Here is a 24,354-nt window from a genome sequence, read left to right on the forward strand (position 1 = left end):
AGGCAGTTGGCAATATAATTGGGCTACAGCTGAAACCCTCAAACCTCTAAATTGCAATTTGTATCAGGAAATAAGTTCCCTTTGTTATTTAAGTCAGTTTGAGGTGGGTTTCTTTTATTTGCAACTGAAGCAACTGAGCTTTATGTCAGATAAAATAAAGATTAAAAAGGAGAAAAAGTGACATGTTCTCACAGAGCTGTTTTAAATGTGGTGCGAAGAACAACAGCAATAGCAGTACTCCTTTGGAACTGGGGAGAAAAGAAAATTCTTGGGCCCCATCCGAGACCTGCTGAATCTCTGCAGGAGCAAGCTAGGGCTCCTCATTTAACAAGCCTTCCAGGTGATTTTTATGCCGGCTGAAATTTGAGACCTGCAGTCATGTGAGTTCCATAATCTGCATTTCTAATAAGCTACAGGTACTCCTGGAAGGCAGGCCACCTTTTAAGTAGCACTGCTGTAAAATATTCTGTTTATTGAGTGGGCTCAGGCAAGGGCTTCAGAACTTCAAGGGATACATTCTGCTTTCCTCACCAGAGGTAAGTCCCAACTAACTGTGAATGCATTCAAGCTAGTTTCTTCCAAAAGGAAGAAGTGAAGCAGCTGGGAGAATATCTCTTCTCTGTGTCAGCAGATCAACAATAAATAAATGTTTATCCCGCCGAGTGTGGTGGCTCACGCCTGTAAAACCAGAACTTTGGGAGACCGAGGCTGGCGGATTGCTTGAGGTAAGGAGTTCAAGGCCAGCCTGGACAATATGGTGAAACCCCATCTCTACTAAAATACAAAAATTAACTGGGCATGATGGTGGTCGCCTGTAATGCCACCTACTCGGGAGGCTGAGGTAGAGGTGCTTGAACCCAGGAGGCTGAGGTTGCAGTGATCCGAGATTGCACCACTGCACTCTAGCCTGGGAGACAGTCCGAGGCAAAAAAAAAAAAAAAAAAGTTTATTCTCTCATGTTCTTTGGCTACTAGCAACATGTATCAGTCTTTAATGATGATGAACAAACAAAAAGTGAAAATATTCTGAGTGATTAAAAGATGAAGAATTCAGTGCAGCTTGCAGCAGCAGAAATGTGTAACCCTTCTCTTTAGAGTAGTACCATTGGATGACTTAGTTACAAAGATCTTGTACTCTTGTGTGTCTTCACTTATGTCATTCCCAGCAGGAAAAGGCAGATCAGCTTAGCACTGGGCCTTGTTATCACCCATGTGTTTAGGGTTATTGGGAGTTCTTGATTGGCTGACTCATAGGAATCACATGCAGCAGCTGAGATGCTGTTCCACTAAAGAGTTACTGGAGCTACAAAAACACAGATGTTCACGATAATGCCTTTAATACAGAATAAGAAAAAAAAGTAATGTATGGAATAGAAAGTTATATAAGAAAGCCAAACACCGAGTCATCAGAATGAATTTTGAAAAGTTATGACACTGATCTAATGATGTATATATTTAAGAAGAATACAAATAGATAGCTTATGGTAGTTATTGAGTATTCATGGTAGGTATGATGCTTGTTTTATATGCAGCAGGGTTTCTCAATCTGGGCACTATTTACATTTATTTCCTGTTTTTTGGCAGGGTGGGGAGGTGTCTTGTACGTTGTAATGTGTATAGCAACATCCTTGGTCTCTGCTCACTAGATACCGGTAGCTCCCTCATTCCTTACTCATGACAAACACAAATGTCTCCAAACTTTGCCAAATGTTTCCTGGTGTCAAAATTGCACTTGGTTTAGATTGAGATAAATTAGATCTTGGGAAACACATGCCCTAGTAAGAATAATTTTCAAATAATTTTGGTTAAAACAAGTCTTGCCTTTGAACATAGGAGGCAGGGACCCGTATCAGTGATGAGTAACTTTCTACTGATTCATTTAGATGCAAATGAATGTAAACATCTTTATCTTTCAGGAGATGTCCTATTTTTCCAAAGCATGTATTGTATAGCAGAAGGATAAGTTTTGGCAAAACAGTTAACCATTTCTTGCTCTTTCTGACTTGGTGGCATTTGAAAATATAATGCTTTCTGAGGTTTGGGTAGAAAGTTGAAGGAAGTAAAGTCACTACAGATCCCAGGTGGTATGTTCAACATTTCCTTCTATCCAGAAGACTTTAAAAGAGAAAAATGATAGTGGAGTTGAACATTTGGCTCCCCAGATGGTATTGGCAATCATTTGAATTTCTGGACAATGGCCTGAGATATTGGAATGATGAAACCTGGACAACATAGCTCATTTCACTAAAGTGGGGGACACTTGCTTGTCTGTAATAGCTCTTCTCAATATGAGGTCTGCAGAATACCAATTCTTGGGCCTTAACACCAACTTACTGAGCTCAGCAGGAAAAGGGGGTTGGAAGACACTGAGTTAACATCTGTAAATTAGCTTTACAGGTGCTCCTTATGCATTATGAGTTTTGAGAATGTATGGCCTACTAGATAGTTTTTTTGTCAATTAACAACACTAAACTAGGGAGAGGGTGAGAGAAAATACTTTAAGATACAGAGTAATGTAAAGACAGAAAAATATCAAGTATTTTATAATTCTAAAAAAAATAAAGATTAGAAAGGGTATATGTTCATATTCACATGTGAAATTGAGATTAGCACATCAGGTAATCAATACTAACTTATTAAAATTACTGAGACTTTCTGGGTTGAAGCTCAAAATTGGAAAATGGTGGTTTAAGGGTAAGTTCTTTCCAAAAACGTATATTTTTGTAGTGTGGGAGTATCAGATTCCAAGGTCCAGGTCCAGCCCATGCTGCGGTCCGAGGGGAGTGAGTGGATGGGCAGAAAGAAGAACACTCAGGGGTCTGGGGGTGGGGTGCGGGAGGGTGGAGGGGGTGTAGTCAGGTGAATATGGTTTTATTCAGCAGCAGCTCTCATTAGCAACTTACTTACACTAGCTCTTTACACTGTGCACCTTTATCTTGGCCATCTACTCCAGTTCTGTGGCTCCTGCTGCCCCCATGCCTGCAGCTGCTGTACCACTGGGCTGGCTGTCCCTTGCCTTCAGGGTTAGCAGCTTAATCTTTCCCTCCCTGTGTACCAGTGCAAGCCATGCTGTGGCTCTCCTCTGTCTGCAAGATGTACAGCTTTCTCTCTCTCTCTCTCTCTCTCTCTCTGGGCACCAGAGCTTGCACAAGAGCCATGTTGAGCCAAGCTGAGCCCCAAGAGCCCCTGTACAGTGTTAGCAGGGCAATTATACCTTTTACAGACAATAGTGGCTCAGAGCCAAGTATGAACTGATACAAACAGGTTATATGACAAATGGAGGTGTGCACCTGTGTGCCAAACTAGCTGAGTCATGCAGGCCTGGATATCTGCCTTGGCCTATCCTTGACCAAAGCACATCCATGCACCTTACACTCCACTCCCTAGGCCGAGGGAGACATAGGTTTTGGACACACAGGTTATGCATATAAGCTTTGCGCACACAGGCCCAGTACATATATACAGGACTGACACATAAGCTTTGGGCACACAGGCCTGATACTACATAAGCTTCTGGGCATGCAGGCCCATTACATATACAAACTTTGATAAGCTGCCCAACTATTGGTGCAGATTACCACAAGTGTTACCTCCTTGGTGATTACTATCCACATTTCCCTGATTTAGCTTATTGGCAACTTTGCCTATACCTGGTTTGAAACCATATGGTGTCAGTACTAGGCTGGGCTGCACCAGCAGTCTAGGAAGCAGTAGCACCCCAGCTAGACCCAGCAGTGTACCATGCTCTATTAGGAATGGGGGTCACCCTTCCTAATGGTGAAGGCTCAGGGTCTAAGGGTACCTAAGGCCCCATGGCGTTATCTTGTATTAGGACTGCAGGCCCTGAAACCTCTTGTAACTCTGCTGCTAAGGGACTTGTACTTGGCATACTCTGCTGCTCTAAGTAGGCACCCTACTTCAATAAAGTGGATATCTGTGCCATCCCTGTCCAGTGGCTCATTACCCATGAATGCACCCATCCAGCTAAAGGGTAAGTTGTCTGCATGATGACTGTAACCCGTCCTGCCACGCTCTTATGGGCCTGAAGGGCAGCATACGCAGTCATTAATTGCTTTCCCAGTCCAGGGGCTGGTTACCGAGGAACACACCCATCCCGCCATTACTGCTTGTTTATTAAAGAACACCAGAACTCAACTCCCTTCCACAGCTGAGATTAACAGCCCACTGGCACTTCCAATCACTCCATGCACTGCTATATGCCCTAGCCAAAACTATCTGTGGTTAGATGTAAATCTAGTCTAAATGGGCACCCTTGATTGACTACACAGAAAGGGTGTCTTAGCCTCATCATCCTAATTCCAGGCAAGAGAGGACACTGCCAGTTTTCAGCTTGCAAGAGAATCAGAGGTTAACATTACATTATTAACAAAATCACAACATATGTTGGGGCTATACAATAGCCCTGCAGCAACACTGTGAAAGTTCATTGTTACCCTTCCATGAAGCAAACTGTTCCTGGCTCTCGGTGGACTGTCCCTATTCTGTTGTCAAATGGTCCATCAAGCCTGTGACAGACATCACAGTGGCCAAACCATGCAAAATAGCACCAGAATGCGTGCAGGTATGGGAGAGACATACACAGCGCATACATGGAGAGCTAAGCGGCCCATGCCAAGATGTAAAGACACAGGTTTTCACTTTCACTCACTGGTCTTCATAGCCATTAATAAATGCAGCTCTGCCTGGAAATTTATCCGGGTTCAGGGACCAGTAGATTGCCAAGTCCAGAGGTAACTGTTTGTCTGGTGCCCCCCGGCAAGCCATGCATCTCGACCAGTCCTCTTATCAAACAGAAAAGGCTTTACACTCCTGCTAACGGCAGCAGGTACTCTTTGAACTGGAACACTAGGGCAGGACTGGGCCGCGCAGCAATATCCTTCTTCCAAATGACTGGCACTAAATCTGCATGTGACTGCCGACATTACTTGCTTAACTCCCACAACTTAGTGGGGACACAGGCACCAAAGGTAAGGTGTTCCACCACAGTAGGGGGGCGTCTCTGGCCCACCCTTGGGGCCTGACAGCTGCTCATGCTCTATTTCCAGGTGGATCACTGGGTAAGCTTGCAATGGAAGTTCTTCCTCCTCCCCGCGCTGCGTCCTGCAAGGACTGGGCATGAACGCCCTACAGCGCAGTCACAAATGGCCATCTGACTGCTTGTAAAGGCATGCTTCTTCTCGATGCTATGCACTTCCAGGTGCTACAGCGCCTTTTCCACACTCCCAGGAGACCCATCCACTGTCATTCATGTTTCCACTGGGGTCCATCCAAGCAGCACTGCTGCCACCAGGTACCACAGCTCATGCTGCAGCCTCATAACTGACCGGGGAGCCTTCAGGGACTGAAGACCTGCTCACCTCTTCCCATCCACATTGTCAATTGTCAGATCCTCGGGTCCAGGTCTAGCCCATGCTGCGGTCTGAGGGGAGTAGGCAGTGGGCAGAAAGAGCACTTAGGGGGCGGTAGGCAGGTGAATATGGTTTGATTCAGCAGCAGCTCTCATCAACAGCTTACTTACACTAGCTCTTTACAGTGTGCACCTTTATCTCGGCTGTCTGCTCTGGCTCTATGGCTCCTTCCACCCTCATGCCTGCAGCTGCACTGCTGGCTCTCCCTTGCCTTCAGGGTCAGTAGCTTAACTCTATCTCTGGGCACCAATGTAAGCCTCGCTGTGCCTCCCCTCTGTGCATCTGCAAGACGGGACAGCTCTGGCCCTCTCTCTGGGCACCAGCACAAGATCCATGTTGAACTGAGTTGAGCCCCAAGAGCTCCTGAACAGCATTAGCAGGGCAATTATACCTTTACAGGCAATAGTGGCTCAGAGCCAAGTATGAACTTAAAAAGGTGATGTAACAGATGGAGGTGTGCACCTGTGCCTCAAACTTGCTGAGTCATGTAGGCCTGAACATCCACCCCGGCCTATCCTTGACCAAAGCACATCCACGTACCTTACAGGGAGGCAGAGTTCTACTGTATATCAAAGTGTGTATACTGTGGAAATCTTTAAATTAGATTTTAGAGTCCATTTTCATGGGGATAGCAGAAGAAGAACAGAGGTGACATCACAGTGACTGTACATACAAGCAGTAGAGACCCATGACAGAAATGAGCAACATGTCCCAACTGTCATGTTCAACCCATATTTACTTCAGTAGAGACAGTACCATGTTTAAGAGGCCAAAGAAGAGAACTAGAGCCAGTGAATAAGACATGGGTCTTATTGAGGGAACTTACATGCAAGGTGGCCCAGTAGTAGCACGCTGGACAGGAGAATTGCAACCGCTTGTAAAAAGTATGAAGTTTATATAGTATTTTCACTTAACACCCACCCCCCCCACCCCGTGCCTTAGCAACCTCCACCTGTCAATCTTTATTTAAGCCCATACAAAGGGCCTCGATCCTCTGTATGGCCTGTATTCCATGGAATGGACTGAGGGTTCAGATGTCCCTCATACATAAGGTATAAATGTCCAGGTTGGCCACTCCAAGATTCCTTAGCTCAGAACTCTGAACACATTCTTCTTAGACCATAGGGTCATTCTCAGGATATGCTGTTATTGCAGTCAGGTGCATCTGCCATACACCAATCAAAGAAGCACACAAAGCCAATCCCATAGCATCTGCGAAAACACTCCTTCAGCTAAAAGGGTAAGAGATTCTTGACTTTTTGATAACCTTGTTCCTGAGGAAGAGAAAGTATCTAGGGGGAACTGACACTTGAGGCCTAAACATATAGTGAAGTGAAAGAGATTGGCCTGTGAGTAGAAAGCTGCCATATGTTGCTAGTTTGTAACAGCGAGAGCAGGAAAGAGTAAGCATAGCCTGAAGTTTAAGAATCAGATTTCAAGAAATTCAGAGAAAAAACAGTCATGACATAGCATCATAAGACATCTGGAAGGGAAGTCTACTAGAGAAATAGAAAAACTCTGAGAAAAAAAAAAAAGCAATTAACATTGTTTAGTTGCAAGTGGCCTCAACCAACAACAAAAAGACATAATTTTAAAAACCAGTGGTGTCGTACAGAGAGTTTGCTGAAATGACCAGATTTTTAAAAGTAGTGTGTGTATGTCAGAATAACTGATTAGATATTAAATTGTTTTGTTTACCTTTATTTTTCCATCTCCGATTCCAAAAAATATTTGATCAGGCTAAGTCATTGCCTCATCATTTTCTCTAGAGTGGGAAACAAGCTTCTTAGATCATCACTCTTCTTTATTTTTCTGTAAAAGACTTAAACTTACAGAGATTATGCTATTCATGTCCCTGAAAGGTAGAGATGGCAGTGATATAAATACTTTTGAGAGATTTCCTTAGCTTGGAAAAGAGATAAAGGTTGATGGGTTCTGCAAACAGCAAGTTCTCATGTCCCATTATGATTCACCCTCCAGAGTATTTTCAGGACCATAGAGCATATGCCTGTGTTGAGCACTAAGGATAGCTGTATGCTATCCATATGGCAGCCATTGCCATTACCCAATTTAGAAAAGATGCCTGTGCCCTAGGGAAGCAGCAAGGCAGGATCATGTGTGTTAGGTCCATGAGCATCTAAGAAACCATCCGTATTGGCTGATACACAAGGATATTCCTAATACTCTGGTGCCCACCTTGGAACTTTTACACAAACTTTGATAAAAGAGTAAAGAACCCCAATAATGCATTATATCAAATTTATTATTCATAAATTATGTTAAACTCTTACTAGTTGTGTGATGCTGAGAGACTTAATTAGCCACTTGAGCTTCAGCTTCCTCTTCTTTAAAATAGGTATAATATATCTTATAAGATGTGGAAGATTAAATAAGATAATGTAAATATGGTGGCAACATAGTATCGGAGACATCATGGAAACTGAGTTAATAATCGCATTCTTCTTTTTCTTTTCCAAGTTAAAAAAATTCTTGAGATTTCTGGCTGGGCTGACAATTGAAGGACTATTTTAAAGTCTTCACAGGAGGACTTAGCCCGCTCCTTCATGAGTGACAAAAACTGGAGATATATTTTCTTGAGAGACTGTGAGAGGCTATGGATTTGGGGACACTCAATAGTACTTAAAGCAGTATGTATTGGTCACATTTTGCATTCCTATTAAGACATACTTGTGGCTGAGTAATTTATAAAGAAAAGAGGTTTATTTGGCTCATGGTTCTTCAGGTTGTACAGGAAGCATGGTGCCAGTATCTGTTCAGCTTTTGGTAAGGGCCTCAGGAAGCTTACAATCATGGTGGAAGGTGAAGCGGGAGGCAGGCATATCACATGGTGAGAGTAGGAGCAAGAAAGAGAGGGAGGATGTGGCACACTCTATTAAACAGGTTATGTGTGAGCTGGGCAAGAACTTATCACCAAGGGGATGGTGCTAAGCCATTCATGAGGGATCCACCCCCATTCTACAATATTTACCACTAGGTCTCAACCCCCGTCATTGGAGGTAACATTTCAACGTGAGATTTGGAGGGGGCCAACATCCAAAGCATATCAGGGGGATTAGGTTAAAGTCTATATTGAAGGTAAGATGTCCCATCCCAGATCCATTTGTTCAACTAGCTTCAAAATGTTAGTAGCTGGGCTTATATCCCCTGATAGAAGTTTAAAGGATTCTCCTCTGGAGGAAAAGTGAAAGAAAACAAAACCGATTCAGAGAAGAGGAATACATATACTGAAATTTAGAGAAGTGCAAAAAAAGTCTAAAATACTTCCTGGTCAGTTTAGAGTGATATATATCAGTTAAGAATCCTTGAATATATGCACAGAACTTTCAACAAGTTCTTTAGGGTTTCACTTTTAAATATGAATAAGAAACAATCAGTGAACATTGTGGGGCACACCTAAAATGAAAGACAGAAATAAAGCAAACAGAAAGGAAAGAGAGACTTAGAAAAATCATAGACAATCCAATCAGTAGAATAAAACATGAAAGAGATTATAATGTATAGCCACAGAGATAAGGGAAGATATTGTATTGATGAGATGTAATCCAGGTGCTTTAAAAAACAATCAGAAAACAAGAAAATTATCAGAAACTAAAATATGGTATTCAATCTTTTTTTTTTTTTTTTTTTTTTTTTTGAGATGGAGTCTCACTCTGTCGCCCAGGCTGGAGTGCAGTGGCCCGATCTCGGCTCATTGCAAGCTTCACCTCCCGCATTCACGCCATTCTCCTGCCTCAGCCTCCTGAGTAGCTGGGATTACAGGCGCCTGCCACCGCACCCGGATAATTTTTTTTTTTTTTTTTGTATTTTTAGTAGAGACAGGGTTTCACTGAGTTAGCCAGGATGGTCTCGATCTCCTGACTTGTTATCCACCCACCTCAGCCTCCCAAAGTGCTGGGATTACAGGCGTGAGCCATCACGCCCGGTCTGAAAATTTTTAAAAATGTAAAATGTTTAGAATATAAAGTCAATGAAATCATCCACAAAGTACAGCAAAAAAGGCAGAGATAAAAATAGAAGAAATAGGCCAAGTGCTGTGGCTCACACCTGTACTCTCAGCACTTTGGGAGGCTGAGGCAGGAGGATCACGAGGTCAGGAGATCGAGACCATCCTGGCTAACATGGTAAAACCCCATCTGTACTAAAAATACAAAGAATTAGCCAGGTGTGGTGGCGGGCACCTGTAGTCCCAGCTACTCAGGAGGCTAAGAAGGGAGAATGGCGTGAACCTGGGGGGCGGAGCTTGCAGTGAGCCAAGATTGTGCCACTGCACTCCAGCTTGGGCGACAGAGCGAGACTCTGTCTCAAAAGGAAAAAAAAAGAAAGAAGAAGAAGAAATAAAATTTAGGGCATTAGTTTAGAAGGTGTTGTTTAACCAAAGGATTTTGGGAACAAAAGGAGCAGGAAATGAAAGGAAGGAAATTGTCAAAGAAATGATACAAGAAAAATTCTTAGGAGTTTCCTGGTGGAAAAGGCCCACTGAGAATTCACCAAAAGAAATAATCATAAATTTACAATGATAAAAGTTTATTTGAAATTGACCTAGTTAGTAAAAAACAGTATATATAAAGATTAAGATGTATAAAATTTAAGATTCTTTAAGAATAAAAAGTTGTAGACAAATGCATTAATTTTTTATTCTGTACTAATCTAAATTTTGAGAAGAAATTTTTTTTCAGTGTAGAATCACATGCCCAGCCCAATAATCAATCGGGTATAAGGTAAATTTAAAATAGTTTCAACCACATAAAATATTTGTCTGCACGCATATCTTCTCAGGAAGCTGCTAGATATTTGCACCACCACCAAAAAACAACAACAACAACAACAACAACAAAAAACGGAATAAACCAAGACAGGACAACATCGAATTGAGGAAGCAGGGAACCAAACACAGGAAACAAGTGAGAAGAATTCCCAGAATGATGACAGAACTTCCAGGTCTTCCACCATGCAGCAGAACTTATGTAGACCAGCATCCGGAGCAAAGTACAGGACAGGGAATCTCAGCAAAGTCTCTGAGGGGGAAATGGAATTGGCTATCTGACAGGTGTTCTGTGTATGAAATTGTGTATAGTTGTTGAAAAAGTAGGGCTAAGGCATAGCTATATATTTACTCTAAACAAATTGGAAAAAGGAGATTTTTAACATCGGTGTAAGTAGGAATTTATTCAAGAAAAGAAATGTAATAATAGGCTACCTGTTTCATCAGTGAATATTTATAATACTGTAATTATACAAATACTAAACACAGATTTAACCAATTGTCATAATAACTATAATGGGGGAAGAGAGGGATGAAGGGAAAGGGAGAATAAAAGAAAGTTAAAATCCTCATTTTCCATAATAGGAAGTCAATTAAGAATGTTTAAACATGATCACACAGAAGATAACAGTAAATATATATTTTAAATTTTTTTTCTTTGTAGTAACAAACTTATAGGAGATTGAAAAAAAAAAAAAAAGTCCAGGAAATCTCATGTACCTTTTACCTAGTTTTATAAGATACTGCCTTATTCTTCCAGACCGTTTGTACCAGTTTATATTCCCACCAGCATTGTACCAATGATCCAGTTTCTCTGCATCATCAGGATTTCTTGTTATCATAAGTTTTCATTTTAGTCATTCCGAGAGATGTCTGGTATTTTCTCACTGCAGTTTTAATTTGTCTTAATGGCTAAAGATATTGAACATCTTTTTATATGCTTATTGCCATCTATTCATGTCTATTGCTCATTTTCTAGTTGAATTCTGTAATTTTTTACTGTTGTGTTTTGAGTTCTTTACATCTTCTAGATTCTATTCCTTTGTTGGATATGTGGTTTGTAAGTGTCTTCTCTCAGCCTGGATCTTACTGTCTTTTTATCTCCTTCACAGGGTCTTCTGCAGATAAAAAGTTTTTACTTAAAAAAAAAGATCAGTTTTACGTTTTATGGAGCATGGTTTTGTGTTAAGAATAGGAAGTTTTGGGCCGGGCCCGGTGGCTCACATCTGTAATCCCAGCACTTTGGGAGGCCGTGGCGGGTGGATCACGAGGTCAGGAGATCGAGACCATCCTGACTAACACAGTGAAATCCCATCTCTACTAAAAAAACACAAAAACATAGCTGGGTGTGGTGGCTGGTGCCTGTAGTCCCAGCTACTCAGGAGGCTGAGGCAGGAGAATGGCATGAACCCAGGAGGTGGAGCTTGCAGTGAGCCGAGACTGCGCCACTGCACTCCAGCCTGGGTGACAGAGCAAGACTCCGTCTAAAAAAAAAAAAAAAAAATAGGAACTCTTTATATTGTATTAGGTCCCTAAAGATTATTGCCTATGTTTTCTTCTTTTCTTTCTTGTTTAAATTGAGGTGTTTTTTTCCCCCTCAATCTGTATTAATTAATCTGGCACCATGTTTTTGAAGACTATAATTGCTCCATCGAATTAGCTCTTGGACCTTTGTGAAAAATCAGTTGATGATATTTGTGTGGGGCTCTTTCTGAGCTCTTTGTTGTGTTCTATTGAATTATATGCCTATTCCTTTGACAAAACTACATTGTCTTCATTACTGTAGTTGTGTAATAAGTTCTAACATTAGGTAGGTGATTCCTTTCACTTTATTCTTCTTTGTCCAAATTGTTTTAGATATTCTAGGTCCTTTAATTTCTGTATACGTTTTATAATAATTTTGTCTATATTCACAAAAATTCTTAGTGGGATTTTAATAGAAACTTTATTAAACCTATGGATCAATTTGGGGAGAATTCATATCTTTGTTTTCAGTCTTTTGATCCATAAATGCAGTATGTCTCTTCATTTGTTTAGGTCATCTTTTATTTCTTTCATTAGTATTTTATAATTTTTATCATATAGATCTTGTACAAAGTTTTTATATTTATACCTAACTACTTCGTTTTCTTTGGAACATTTGTAAATGCCATTTTGTTTTTAATTTTGCTAGTATGTAGAAATGCAATTAACTTTTGTGTGTTGATTTTGTATCCTGCAACCTTGGTGAACTTGCTCATTATTTTTAAAATTATTTTAGTAGATTGCTTGGGATTTGCTACGTAGACAATCATGTCTTCTGTGAATAAGGATAGTACTATTTGTTCCTTTTCAATTTATGTGCTATTTATTCATTTTTCTTACCATATTCTGGCTAGAATTTTGAATACTATTCATATGTTAAGAGTAGTGAACACTTTTTTTGTTTGTTTTTGTATCTTCCAGTTTTAAAATGTTCTTTTTTTAATATCTATTACTTTTTTGGTAATATTTCTATTTTTAATTGTTATAGGACTATTTGTAATGTTCTTATTTTTGTTATATGTGCTTTAATATCTGTGTTAAATAATTTCAACATCTGATTTATCTCTATGTCTTTTGATTGCCTTTTCATGTTCAAGTTGAGTTTTCCTCAACTTAGCATAGGACCTTTTATCCCAGTAGAAACCTAATATACATTTGCAGAATTGAATTTACTTATATTGAATTCTTGTTTTTATAGCAAAATGTTTTTCTCATCCCAGAAAGATAATGGAACAATGAAAAACCTATCAACTTTAGAATTTTTGATATTCATGTCTTTCCAAATGCTTTCTCTCCCCAAATCCAGCTTTCTAGATATGTAGCCTCTCATCCAAAGGAAAGTGTTGGTGTGATATAAGCAGTGCTCGATCCAACTCCAGCTCTCTTTACTGTTTATCCCCCTTATCCCGCCAATGGAAAATTCACAGAAAGACAGACTAGGAAGCTTACGTCATCTTGCTCTGGGAGGCAGCCGAAAACCAACTTTTAAACTCTATGTGATGCCTAAAGCAAGTTACTGTTTAGCCCACATTTCTAGTATTTTGATCTCCGGTTCATATATATATATATGTATGTGTGTGTGCATATATATGTGTGTATATGTGTATATATGTGTGTGTATATAGATTTTATATATATTATATATAAATATATATAGTATATATAATATATAGAATGATTTATAATCCTTTGAGTATATACCCAGTAATGGGATTGCTGGGTCAAATGGTATTTCTAGTTCTAGATCCTTGAGGAATCACCACACTGTCTTCCACAATGGTTGAACTAGTTTACACTCCTACCAACAGCGTAAAAGTGTTTCTATTTCTCCACATCCTCTCCAGCATCTGTTGTTTCCTGACTTTTTAATGATCGCCATTCTAACTGGTGTGAGATGGTATCTCATTGTGGTTTTGATTTACATTTCTCTAATGACCAGTGATGATGAGCTTTTTTTCATATGTTTGTTTGCTGCATAAATGTCTTATTTTGAGAAGTATCTGTTCATATCCTTTGCCACTTTTTGATGGGGTTGTTTTTTTCTTGTAAATCTGTTTATGTTCTTTGTAGATTTTGTGTATTAGCCCTTACAGGTGTCCCTCTTATGGGTAGGCAGAAATGATATTTTTGGTATACATATTTTTAATCAGAATAAAATGTTTCCTAAGGTCACTTGAAGTCAGAAAAATAATACTACTTAATGTAGAGCTCTATTTTAATTCCTCAAGTTCATTTATGAGAAAGATGTCTGTCTTTAATGGATCTTAGTCTGTCAGTCTCTCTCTCCTACACTTAATGTATTGAATAAGGCATGTCTTTATCCTCCAGAAACTCACAATCTGGTGTGGATATGGCCACATTAACAAACAATAATGGTATATGCTATTTGATACCCTTTAGGTATGTAAAAGTTTCTGTGGAGACACAGGGAAGGAACAACGAACTATTTCAGGGCCTCTGGAAGGGTCTATTCAGTGTTTAAAATCTATGCCAAGTCTTAAAGATTGAATAAGAGTTTCTTAGGCAGAAGAAAGATGTGTATTCCAGAGTGAGAAGGCATGGGTAAAGTCATGTAAAAGAGCCTGAAGTATTTTTCAGTGACCACAGAGGAGTTGAGCATGGCTAGAGGACGGTGTAGATGAAGGCAAGTGGCAAGAGTTGATGCTGGAAAGGGGTGCAGTCTCCAGTCCTCCTGGCTCCTTTTCATCATCACTCCTGTCCCCTAGAAGACACTAGGGCAGCAAGTTTATGAAGAACTCCACCTTTATCTTTGTCCAAAGTGTCTCCTTTACCCAGTCTCTGCACCATTTCTGTTTGTTCTGCTTCAGACTTTTTGAATTTACTTCTGGGCCTCAGACTTTTGTTCTCCACCCTTCAAATTTGATGTTATGCATTCCTGCTAGTTTCTGTGTACCTCTTTTAATATATGACTCCTGTTCTCTGTCCCAAGAACACTTTCTGAGAGCACCTCGGTCCTTTGAGGTTTGTTCTCTAGTCCTGCAACTGTGAGTGGCACTCCCTTAGGGCCATATCACAAAATGCATTATGCAGCATGCTAGGGAGTTTGAATTTTGTTTTGAGGCCAACAGTGAACTATTTATGATTTGTAAGCAAGGGAACAACATGAACAGAATTGTATTTTGGAAAATATGTCTCTGACTGCAGTATGGAAACAAATTGGAAAGTGATAAGAGTAGAGGCAGGGCAATCCACGGGGAAGTTTTTTAATGGTTGAGACAATGTATAGGTGATGAACAGATAACATAATGGAGATAGGGAATCAAATTCAAGTGGAAGCTAAAAAATGTGCATACAAGGACATAAAGTGTGAAATAATAGACTTTGGACTAGGAAGGGTGGGAAGGTGGGAGGAGGCTAAGGGATGAGAAATTATTTAATGGGTGTAATGTACATTATTCAGGTGATGGCTACACTAGAAGTCTAGACTTCGCTACCATGCAATATATCCATGTAACAAAACTGTGCTTGTACCCCTTAAATTTATTTATTTATTTTTAAAAGAGGTCAGTCAGTAGTTAGAATGTCCTGTTATCAACAATCATCACAATCAACTTAGGCCAATTTTCCCTTTTACTTCTTAGAAAGACCTACTAATTTATTTGCATTTTCTCTTGTTTTTTTTTTTTTTTCTTAAATTCTTCTCTTCAACTAAAATAAACAATTATTAATTTACAGAAATAAACCTTAAAAGCTAACTTTGACATCATCTAAGGCCATTCATTCACTGATGACAAAATAGAGGCTAAGATTGTCAGGGGCCACAAATACAGTTGTTCTCCTGTTTTCTAATTTAGTTTTCATGCCATTATAAAGGGCTTTTGTTTTTCTTTCTACTCCTTATTTTTGCTTACATAAATTCTCAGTCAAATAAAAGTACGCATTGTTTTCACATTCTGAGCTCTTTCTCCATGGAGCAGGCAGGGCTTAGAAAGGTCTTGTGAGAGGGACACAAAGCCCATCTACAAGCAGCAAAGATTCTACTCACCCATAGAGCCTCATCCCGCAGTCACTGGGCTGTAGAGCTCTCTCCTGAGTTGTTTTGTGCTATCATCCCGCCTGCTTCCAGCCTGGTGCTTACGCCTCCCCTTGGAAAGCTCACAATGTCTAGTTGGGGTGATTTTAAATGGAATGTCACCCCAGTGACACTTTTGTGGCTTTCATCAGCCTCTTCCATTAAGTACAGCCAAGTGAGTGTCTAATGGACTGTGCAAAAGAGGCAATTTCCCAATTATGTGGAACTCAGTTGTTTTAACGGTACCAAACCCTGTCATACACTTCTACTGAGGGAAGATACTGCTTTTTAGCTAGTCACAGTATGATTCCCATACGTAATAGTTTCTGTACTGCACTGTTTATCTTTAAAAGTCCACCTGCTACTTCCATGTAACTGGCAGTTGTTGTTAAATTAAATTTGTAAGTCAAATAAACAGTATGTTTTTTGGGGGAATTCGGGACTAAAGAGCTTTGTGAATATCAAATTGCTTTGTCTGCGTTCACTCCAGGAAGACTTCTTTTATCCATTCTCTATAGCTGATTTCAGAGTATAAAGGTGTCCCAAAGTTCTGGAATGATTCTATGTTGTTTACATGCCATTGCTAAGACACATTAGTATTTCTTTAACCTCTCCCACAGATACAATTTCTCCCCAGCCTTAACATTTTCTTTCAGTGAAATGTCTGCTTTGTACAAAATGAAATGCAGCTTCAAAAGTCTCTCAGGATAGAATTTCTTTTTCACAGACAAATATACTTACAGTTTTTTTAAAAAAGGAAGTATTATCAGCTGCAGCTCATTCGTAGACTTTATGATCAAGAAGGGACTTTACAGGTCCTGTGTCTGATAGTTTGCAAATCAAATCATACTTCAGCATCAGTGTCACCATCTACCAGGTGGGATATGGAATGTAGGACAAGAAGAAGGGGAATCTGAGCCCCAAACTCCTACAGAGGACAATGGTGAAAAGAATAATCACAAAAGCCTAAAGAATTTGCTGTACTGGTTCGTTGGTTGGTGGGTAGAAAACATAGATCTAATTTCCAGATGAAGAAACTTGGACAGAGAGAGTCAAGGGTTGCTCAGTGTCACACAGCTAACCACTGGGCATTTGGAGTAGCAACTCTGAGTCTCTTGGCTGCATAGTTGTTTTTGTTTTAGCTTCAGAGGTACAGGTGTAGGTTTGTTATATATGTAAACTGTACATCATGGTGGTTTGGTGTACAGATTATTTTGTCACCCAGTTAATAAGCATAGTACCCAATAGGTAGGTTTTCTATCCTCACCCTCTTCCCACCCTTCACTCTCAAGTATGTCCTGGTGTCTGTTGTTCCCTTCCTTGTAATGTGCATCTTGTATATTACACCATAGCTGCTATTTGGTCCATGCTTATACCAAATAAGACTGTCAATAAAGAGAGATGGAACCTGCTGCTCTTTCCTTGAGAGAACAGTTTTTGGAGTCTGAGAGGTCTGAGTTTGAACTTGTCTGTCTCCACTGTGTGACTTTGGGTAAGATGTCAGGTTTCTAAACTTCAATCACTTCATCATTAATATGGCAATACTGATGGCAAATATATGCTATACCAGGTATACAAGAAGATTAAACCATAAACATATACTTTTTTTTTTTTGCGGAGCCTGACAACATGCTTAATATAAGTTGTCATTATTATTAAGATTTTTAATCTTAACCATGAGTTTTCCCCTCATTTCATCTCTCTTATAAGGTGGGAGACTTCTCTAGCTTCCACTTTATTCTTAGGCTCCTCATTAAATGCTGCTTTCTACTCTTGCCTTGGGACTACCAAAGAGAGGTCTCTTAACTACAGACTCTTTAAAATTCCCTTGAGACATTTTAGTAATGAGAAACCACCATTTCCTACCAATCAACCATGACATTTTCCTAGAATATAATCAAATATCACTCTAACAAAACATTGCCAGATGCCTACATTGTCTTTAATAACACAGTCAATTGTCCTTATAATAACACTTCTGTCTTAGATATGAACATAATCTTTCAAATGCTTGTAGGCATATTTTTAATGATTTATCATCTTTAATCAATCACCAAGTCTTATTGAGTATGCCTTGAGCTCCTTCCCTCAGTTCCATTGCTACAGTGTTGATTCAGTCCCTGTTTGTCTTTTCCTTATCCTCAATAGTTCTCCACAGAAGTCATGACTTTTCCCGGTCACCAGAATGGTCTTTCTTAAACACAATGATATCATCTTTTCCTACTTAAACTCATCAATGACTTAGTACAGGTATTCTCATCATCCATCCTAAGTATTCACTTTGGGGTAAAAATCAAAGTCCTTTATGAAGATGAACCCCTTATGTGTATAATTTGGCCATCTCTACAGCTATATTTCTTGACACTTTTTTGAGATCTACATTCCTATCTATCCCTTCCACACTGTTGCAAATTATATCTGTTTGAAATGCCTTTCTACAACTCTATTTATACCTCACATTCCCCTCCAGGTCACTTTGTCTGCTTATTTTACTCCTTTTATTCTTCACATTTGTAGACCATCGCTGTGGTACACAAAATAATGGCTCTACAAAGATGTTCATTTCCTAATCCCTGAAATCTCTTATTATGTGTGATGGTCAATTTTATATGCCAACTAGGCCAAACCACAGTACCCATATATTTGGAAACTTGATTTCAAAATATTCAGAACTGTAAGATAAAAAAATTGTGTTGTTTTTAAAAATAATTTGCTACAGCAGCAATAAGAAACAAATACAGATTTTGGTATCTATACATGGGATGCTGCTATGTAAATACCGAAAATGTGAACGTGATTTTGGAATTGGGCATTGGGCAGAAGATGGAGGGGCATGATAGCAAAAACCTAGATTGCCTTAAATAGACTGTAGGTATAAATATGGATATTGACTACTCGGCGATTGTGGACTCAGAAGGAAGTAAGAAGCACAGTAGTGAAAGCCTATATTGTCTTAGAGAACATCATAAACAGATTGTTGGTAGAAAAATGACATTAAAAGTGCTGCTGGTGAGGGGCCAGAAGAAAATGAGGAACTTGTTACTCAAAACTAGAGAAAAGAGAACGTTGTTCTATAGTGGCAGAAAGCTGGGCTGAATTGTGTCCTATAGTTACATGGAAAGCAGAACTTGTAAGTAATGAAACTGGTTATTTACCGAGATCGATTTCCAGGTTAAGTATTGATGATGTGACCCAGTTTCTTTTTGTTGCTTAGTAAAGTAAGAGAGAAAAGAAATAGCTTGAGAGAATAACTTTCAGGAAAGAGGAATCAGAACTTTATTATTTGGAAAGTTCTCAGCCTATCCAAATTGTAAAAGATCCTGAAATTAGGAGATTCTCTGTCAGGAAAACATACTTAAAAAAAGGAAAAAAGAAAAAAAAGGGAGGCAGGGAAGCACGCTCTGGAATACCAAGGGAGTGCAGATCGATGATCAACTTTTTGCTAGTTGTTTGGAAGGATAAAAAAGAGTATTCAGTCACATGGTAGGCTCTTGGAAGAGACTGGGAATGTGACTTATGGATCCCCTCAGCCATATAAGTGGAAGTCAGGAATAGAGATGAAATTATATAGGAAAGAACTGTGGGGCGAGCCCCTCGTCTAATGGAGTGAATTTCTAAGACATACATGAGAGTCCCACAAGGATTTAAAAAAATGTTTTATCATCAGAAACACTGCTAGCTTGAACTTTTCAGAAGGAAGACAAAATACAAGAAGGCTGTTATACTCCCCAAATTCTACAATAAGAAACAGGCTGAGAAAATGCTTTTGCTGCAAACACATGTTACCCTTCATGAAAAAGGAAATGATGACATCAGAGGGCAGAGCTGAAAACTGTTAGCCCAAACTGTGCACCATGTTGTAAGCTGCCTGCTCTTTTGCAGACCTTGGTCAGAGGGAAACGTTTCATGGGGATTCAGGCCTTGAGAAACATCCTGCCTGACCATCTGACTGCAAGGTAGCCAGAGGCCCAACTAAAGAAACATCCCTATCATATCTTGCTGGACAAAGGTCCAAGGAACACCACGATGACATTCCACTGGAACAAGAGCCAGAACTGCCTCATTATGGGAACATCTTATCAATATCTTGCCAGGCAGCAAGCTATACTGCCCAGAACCCTCCCACCCATACCTGTAAATTGTCCCAGCCTGTAAGCCGCGGTGGGATCTGACATTAGGCTGGTTCCCCACTTCTGTAGGTTTTATGCTGGGCATAAAGCCCACAGTTGCTGTTAAGCTGCCCTCTTTCTGTGTGTGTGCATGTGTGTGTGTGTGTGTGTGTGTGTGTGTGTCTGTGTCTTTAACCCTTGCCTTCCCTTGAAAACCTAACAAAAACCACAGAGGATTATTCCCAGACTTTAAATCTTAAAGAAATTTGTTTAGTTGTATTTCCACATTTCTTGGGACCAGTGACTTTTACTTTCCTTCTCCCATTTTTCTGTTCTGTTCTATTTTGGGGAAAGATAACTTGTTTTTTGGGCTTCACAAGTTAATAGATTAAGAGAAATTTAAATAAAAACTACAATGAGATATCATCTCACTCCAGTTAAAGCTTTTATTCAAAAGACAGGCAATAAGAAATAGTGGCAAAGGTATGGAGAAAAGGGAGCCCTTGTGCACTGTTGGTAGAGATGTAAATTAGTACAACCCCTATGGAACAGTTTGAGTTTCCTCGAAAAACCAAAAATAGAGCTACTGTATGATCCAGCAACCCCACTGCTAAGTATATACCCCAAATAAAGGAAATCAGTATATCAAAGAGCTGTCTGCACTCTGTCTTTATTGCAGCATTATTAACAATAGCCAAGATTTGGAAGCAACCTGAGTGTCCATCAACAGACAAATGGATGAAGAAGATGTGGCACATATACACAACGGAGTATTATTCAGGCATAAAAAAGAATGAGGTCCTGTCATTTTCAATATCATGGATAAAACAGGAAGTCAATATGTTAAGTGAAATAAGCCAGGTACAGAAAGACACACTTTGCATGTTCTCACTTATTTTTGAGAGGTAAAAATTAAAACAATTGAACTAATAGAGCTAGAGAGTAGAACAATGTTTTCCAGAGGCTGAGAAGAGTAATGGGAGGTGGGTGGATGGTTAATGGATACAAAAATATGGTTAGATAGAATGAATAAAATCTAGTCATTGATAGCACAACAGAGTGACTATAGTCAACAAAAATTTATCGTGCATTTTTGAAACTGAAAAAGTGTAATTGGATTGTTTGTGACCCAAAGAAAGGATAAATGTTTGAGGTGATAGATACCTTGTTTACTCTGATGTGAGTACAACACATTGTATGCCTGTATCAAACTAGCTATATGTCCTATAAATATATACACCTACTATGTAATCAATAATAATTAAAAATTTAAAAAGTTTTAAAAAAGAGAGAAATATGCTTGTAGGTGATTATGCCCAGGATCTCATCCATACCTGACTTAGATGATTTAGTTGATAAGATTTGGGACATTTTAACTGACATTTAGATGAAACTTTAGACTTTGAGTTGACGCTGTGGTGGATTGAGACCTATGTTGATGTTGGCATGGGTGAGTTTTAACCTGCACATGGGATGAATGTGAAGCTTTGGGGGCCAGAGTGTAGACTGTCATAGGCAGAATAATGGTCCCCAGATATGTCTATCTCTTAATTCCCAAAACCTGTGAATATGTTCCCTTACATGAGAAAAGGGACTTTACCAATTTGATTAAGCTAAACACATTGAGAAGGGAAAAAATTCCCATATTATCTAGTTAGTTCCAGTGTAATAATGGTGTTCTTATAAGAGGGAGGCAAGACTGTAAGAATCAGGGAGATATCTGAAGATGTTGCCCTGCTGACTTCGAAGGTGAAAGAAGGGACCACAAGCTAAGGAATACAGATGGCCTCTATATGCTGTAAAAGATAAATAAATAGAATCTCCCCTACTGTCTCCAGAAGGAAGACAGCTCTGCCAACATCATTATTTTATCCCAGTAAAACCATTTCAGATTTCTCATCTCCAGAGCCGTAGGACAATACATTTGTGTTGTTTTTAAACTATGAAGTTTCTGATATTTTATTACAGCAGCAACAGGAAACTAATACAACCATCTTTCTATGAAGACTTCCCAAGACTTTTCCACCTGTATTCTCTTTGAAAGCAATTTATTACTTCTGAAATGCTTTAGCATTTTAATCTTGCTTCTATTTTTATGCTTATAACACTAATTTTTATTTTTATGGGTGATGCATTAGGTCGAACCCCTCATTCTCTTGCTTGGCTGCTGTATTCTCTAATAAGAATTTCTACTCTAAGCTTATGCAAATCCTTAACCCCTAGATCACATGAATTTTTTTGTCTTACTTTTTGTTTTCCTGAATGTTGGTCTGTTCTGTTGCATACCTCTGTGTCCAGAGCTTCTTCCTCTTTCTCTCCTTTTACACGGAGTTCACTGGGTTATCCGAAAAGTAAATGTTGTTGAAGCCATTTGTGAAACAAAGTTAATAAATTTGTACCCTCATGAATCATCTGTCACATTTCCTGGGCAACAAATGCTGGAACTTCCAAGCAGGGCCTAGAGTATTTGGTAAAGATCTTCATATCTACCATTGAGAACAGACAATGTTGGTGTAGGGCCATAAATCAGCCTAGTGATCAACAGTGAACAGTTCAGAATTAAACAGTGAGTCAGTGTTATAGGTTTTTTTAAAAAACTTATTCTGTAGAGATTTGTGATCTATTAAAGAAAAGATGATGCTGAGCTTTACAAATATTAAGGTGAATACATATTTGCTTCCTTTTCTCATCAACTGAACACATGGGAATCTGAACGGGTAGCTAAGATCTCTCTACTCAGAAGGGTGAGGGAGTCCTGGAATTTTCTTCTAAGTGCATACTGTGAAGCAGAGAGTCTTCTCCCTAGTGCCTTAGCAGACAACTGACAAATTGGTGAGTTAGGTAGTATTGGTCCAGAGAGTAAAGCCTAATATAATGTGACCATGCTTATTTTGCTTCTGCTGTATTTGAGCTCAAGATTTAACCATGAGTAGCTAAATAACTATAAATCACACACTCAAGGGAGCCAAAAGCCAAATAGAAGATGAAAAGTAAAATGCTCAGACTGGGAAATTTGTAGCAAAATACAATTGATACAGGACACCACTGATAACTTGAAGTTAAAAACAAAAAAAGAGCCTGTATGGAAATTCACCTATAGTACATACACATATTTCTGGTTCCAAAAATTAATTTTTCAAATTTAAAAATTAGATGAAGAGAAGAAGTGGACACTTTGAGACAGTGATTAGTATTTTAGAAGATCAAGGGGAAAATATGTCCAAACATAAAATATAAGGAGATGGCAGTAATGAAAAAAAAGATAAAGGACTTGGAAGAAAAAAACCAAAGGATTTAACTTGCTATTAATAGTACTTACAAGAGAAAAAGCAGCTGATATAAGAGAGGTAATGATTAAGTAAATGGTAGAAGAAAATCTCTCAACATTTAAATCTTCAAATTTAAAATCCTCATCAAGTTCCTGGCAAGACTGATGAAATAAAGATATGCACATACACATATTCTGGTAGAATATGTGAACTCTAAGAGTAAAGATAAAAATTTAAAAGTTTTATGATTAAAAAACAAAGTCACTTACAAAATTTAAAAAAGTAGCACTGGAGTGTGTTAGACACTTTGTCTGAAGTAGTAGAATCGAGAATATGAAGAATAACATTTTTAGATAACAAAGGGACTGCTACACTAGACTCATGCACAATTAAAACATATGTCAGAATAAAAGGAAATAATTTGGAGATATTGAAAGATTTGCAGAATATATCTATTTAATAAAAAATATTGTTTAAAGGGTTCTAATGAGGCAATAAATAGAACAGATCAGTGAGTTACAGGAGAAAATGAGGTGGTGAGCAATGAATCAATTTCTCTTTCATTCTTTAGTTCCATGTAAGGATGCATGTAAATGGGTAATTGTAGCCTGGTAATGGATAAGAGCAAACTTAAAGAATGACTCTTAAACTAATATAGTCAAATATAGGCTTACTCTAAGGGAAACTTGATAATCACTTGTCATTAAAATTTCCAAATTATCTTAAGAAATATAGGTATTCAGAAAGTAGTAAACAAAGTAGAAATGTTAAAGCTTTCTAAACTTTTTATCCAGGGAGTAGGACAAAGCTTAGGATAGTAAATACATTAAAATGTTTATTCTAATACAAAATATTTATCCTAATACAATTGGAAATAAGTCAAGGGGAATATGGAATGCAAGTGAAGAAGATTGTTGGTATCTTTTTTTTAATAATAGTTAAATCATAGATTTATAGAGATCGGTATTTAAGTTTCAGGAAATAGAGAGTAATAGTTGTTTCAGATAATGCAAATCTTCCATAATATAAAAAGAAAAATTGTGAATGAAAACCTACCATAATTAAATTGGAAAAGTAAATAAGAAAAACTTACATAGTGAACATACAGTAAAATAGAAAGAATAAAACCAAGTATGTCAGTTGCTACAGCAAATGTGCAATGAGTCTCATTAAAATACAGAGCAATGGGAAAAACACATATATTTTTG

General features: G+C 38.7%; 1 long non-coding RNA gene across 1 annotated transcript in view; it reads left to right on the plus strand.

Moving 5' to 3' along the window:
• The first annotated feature begins 117 nt into the window (after positions 1-117).
• Positions 118-24,354, plus strand: part of LOC117080118 — a 388,222-nt gene continuing 363,985 nt past the window's right edge. Inside the window, exon 1 of the long non-coding RNA XR_004435722.1 lies at positions 118-380. This is a non-coding gene — a long non-coding RNA (uncharacterized LOC117080118). The remainder of the gene's footprint in view (positions 381-24,354) is intronic.

This window comes from Trachypithecus francoisi, unplaced genomic scaffold (assembly GCF_009764315.1).
Source record: "Trachypithecus francoisi isolate TF-2019V2 unplaced genomic scaffold, Tfra_2.0 Lachesis_group8, whole genome shotgun sequence".
Taxonomy (NCBI): domain Eukaryota; kingdom Metazoa; phylum Chordata; class Mammalia; order Primates; family Cercopithecidae; genus Trachypithecus; species Trachypithecus francoisi.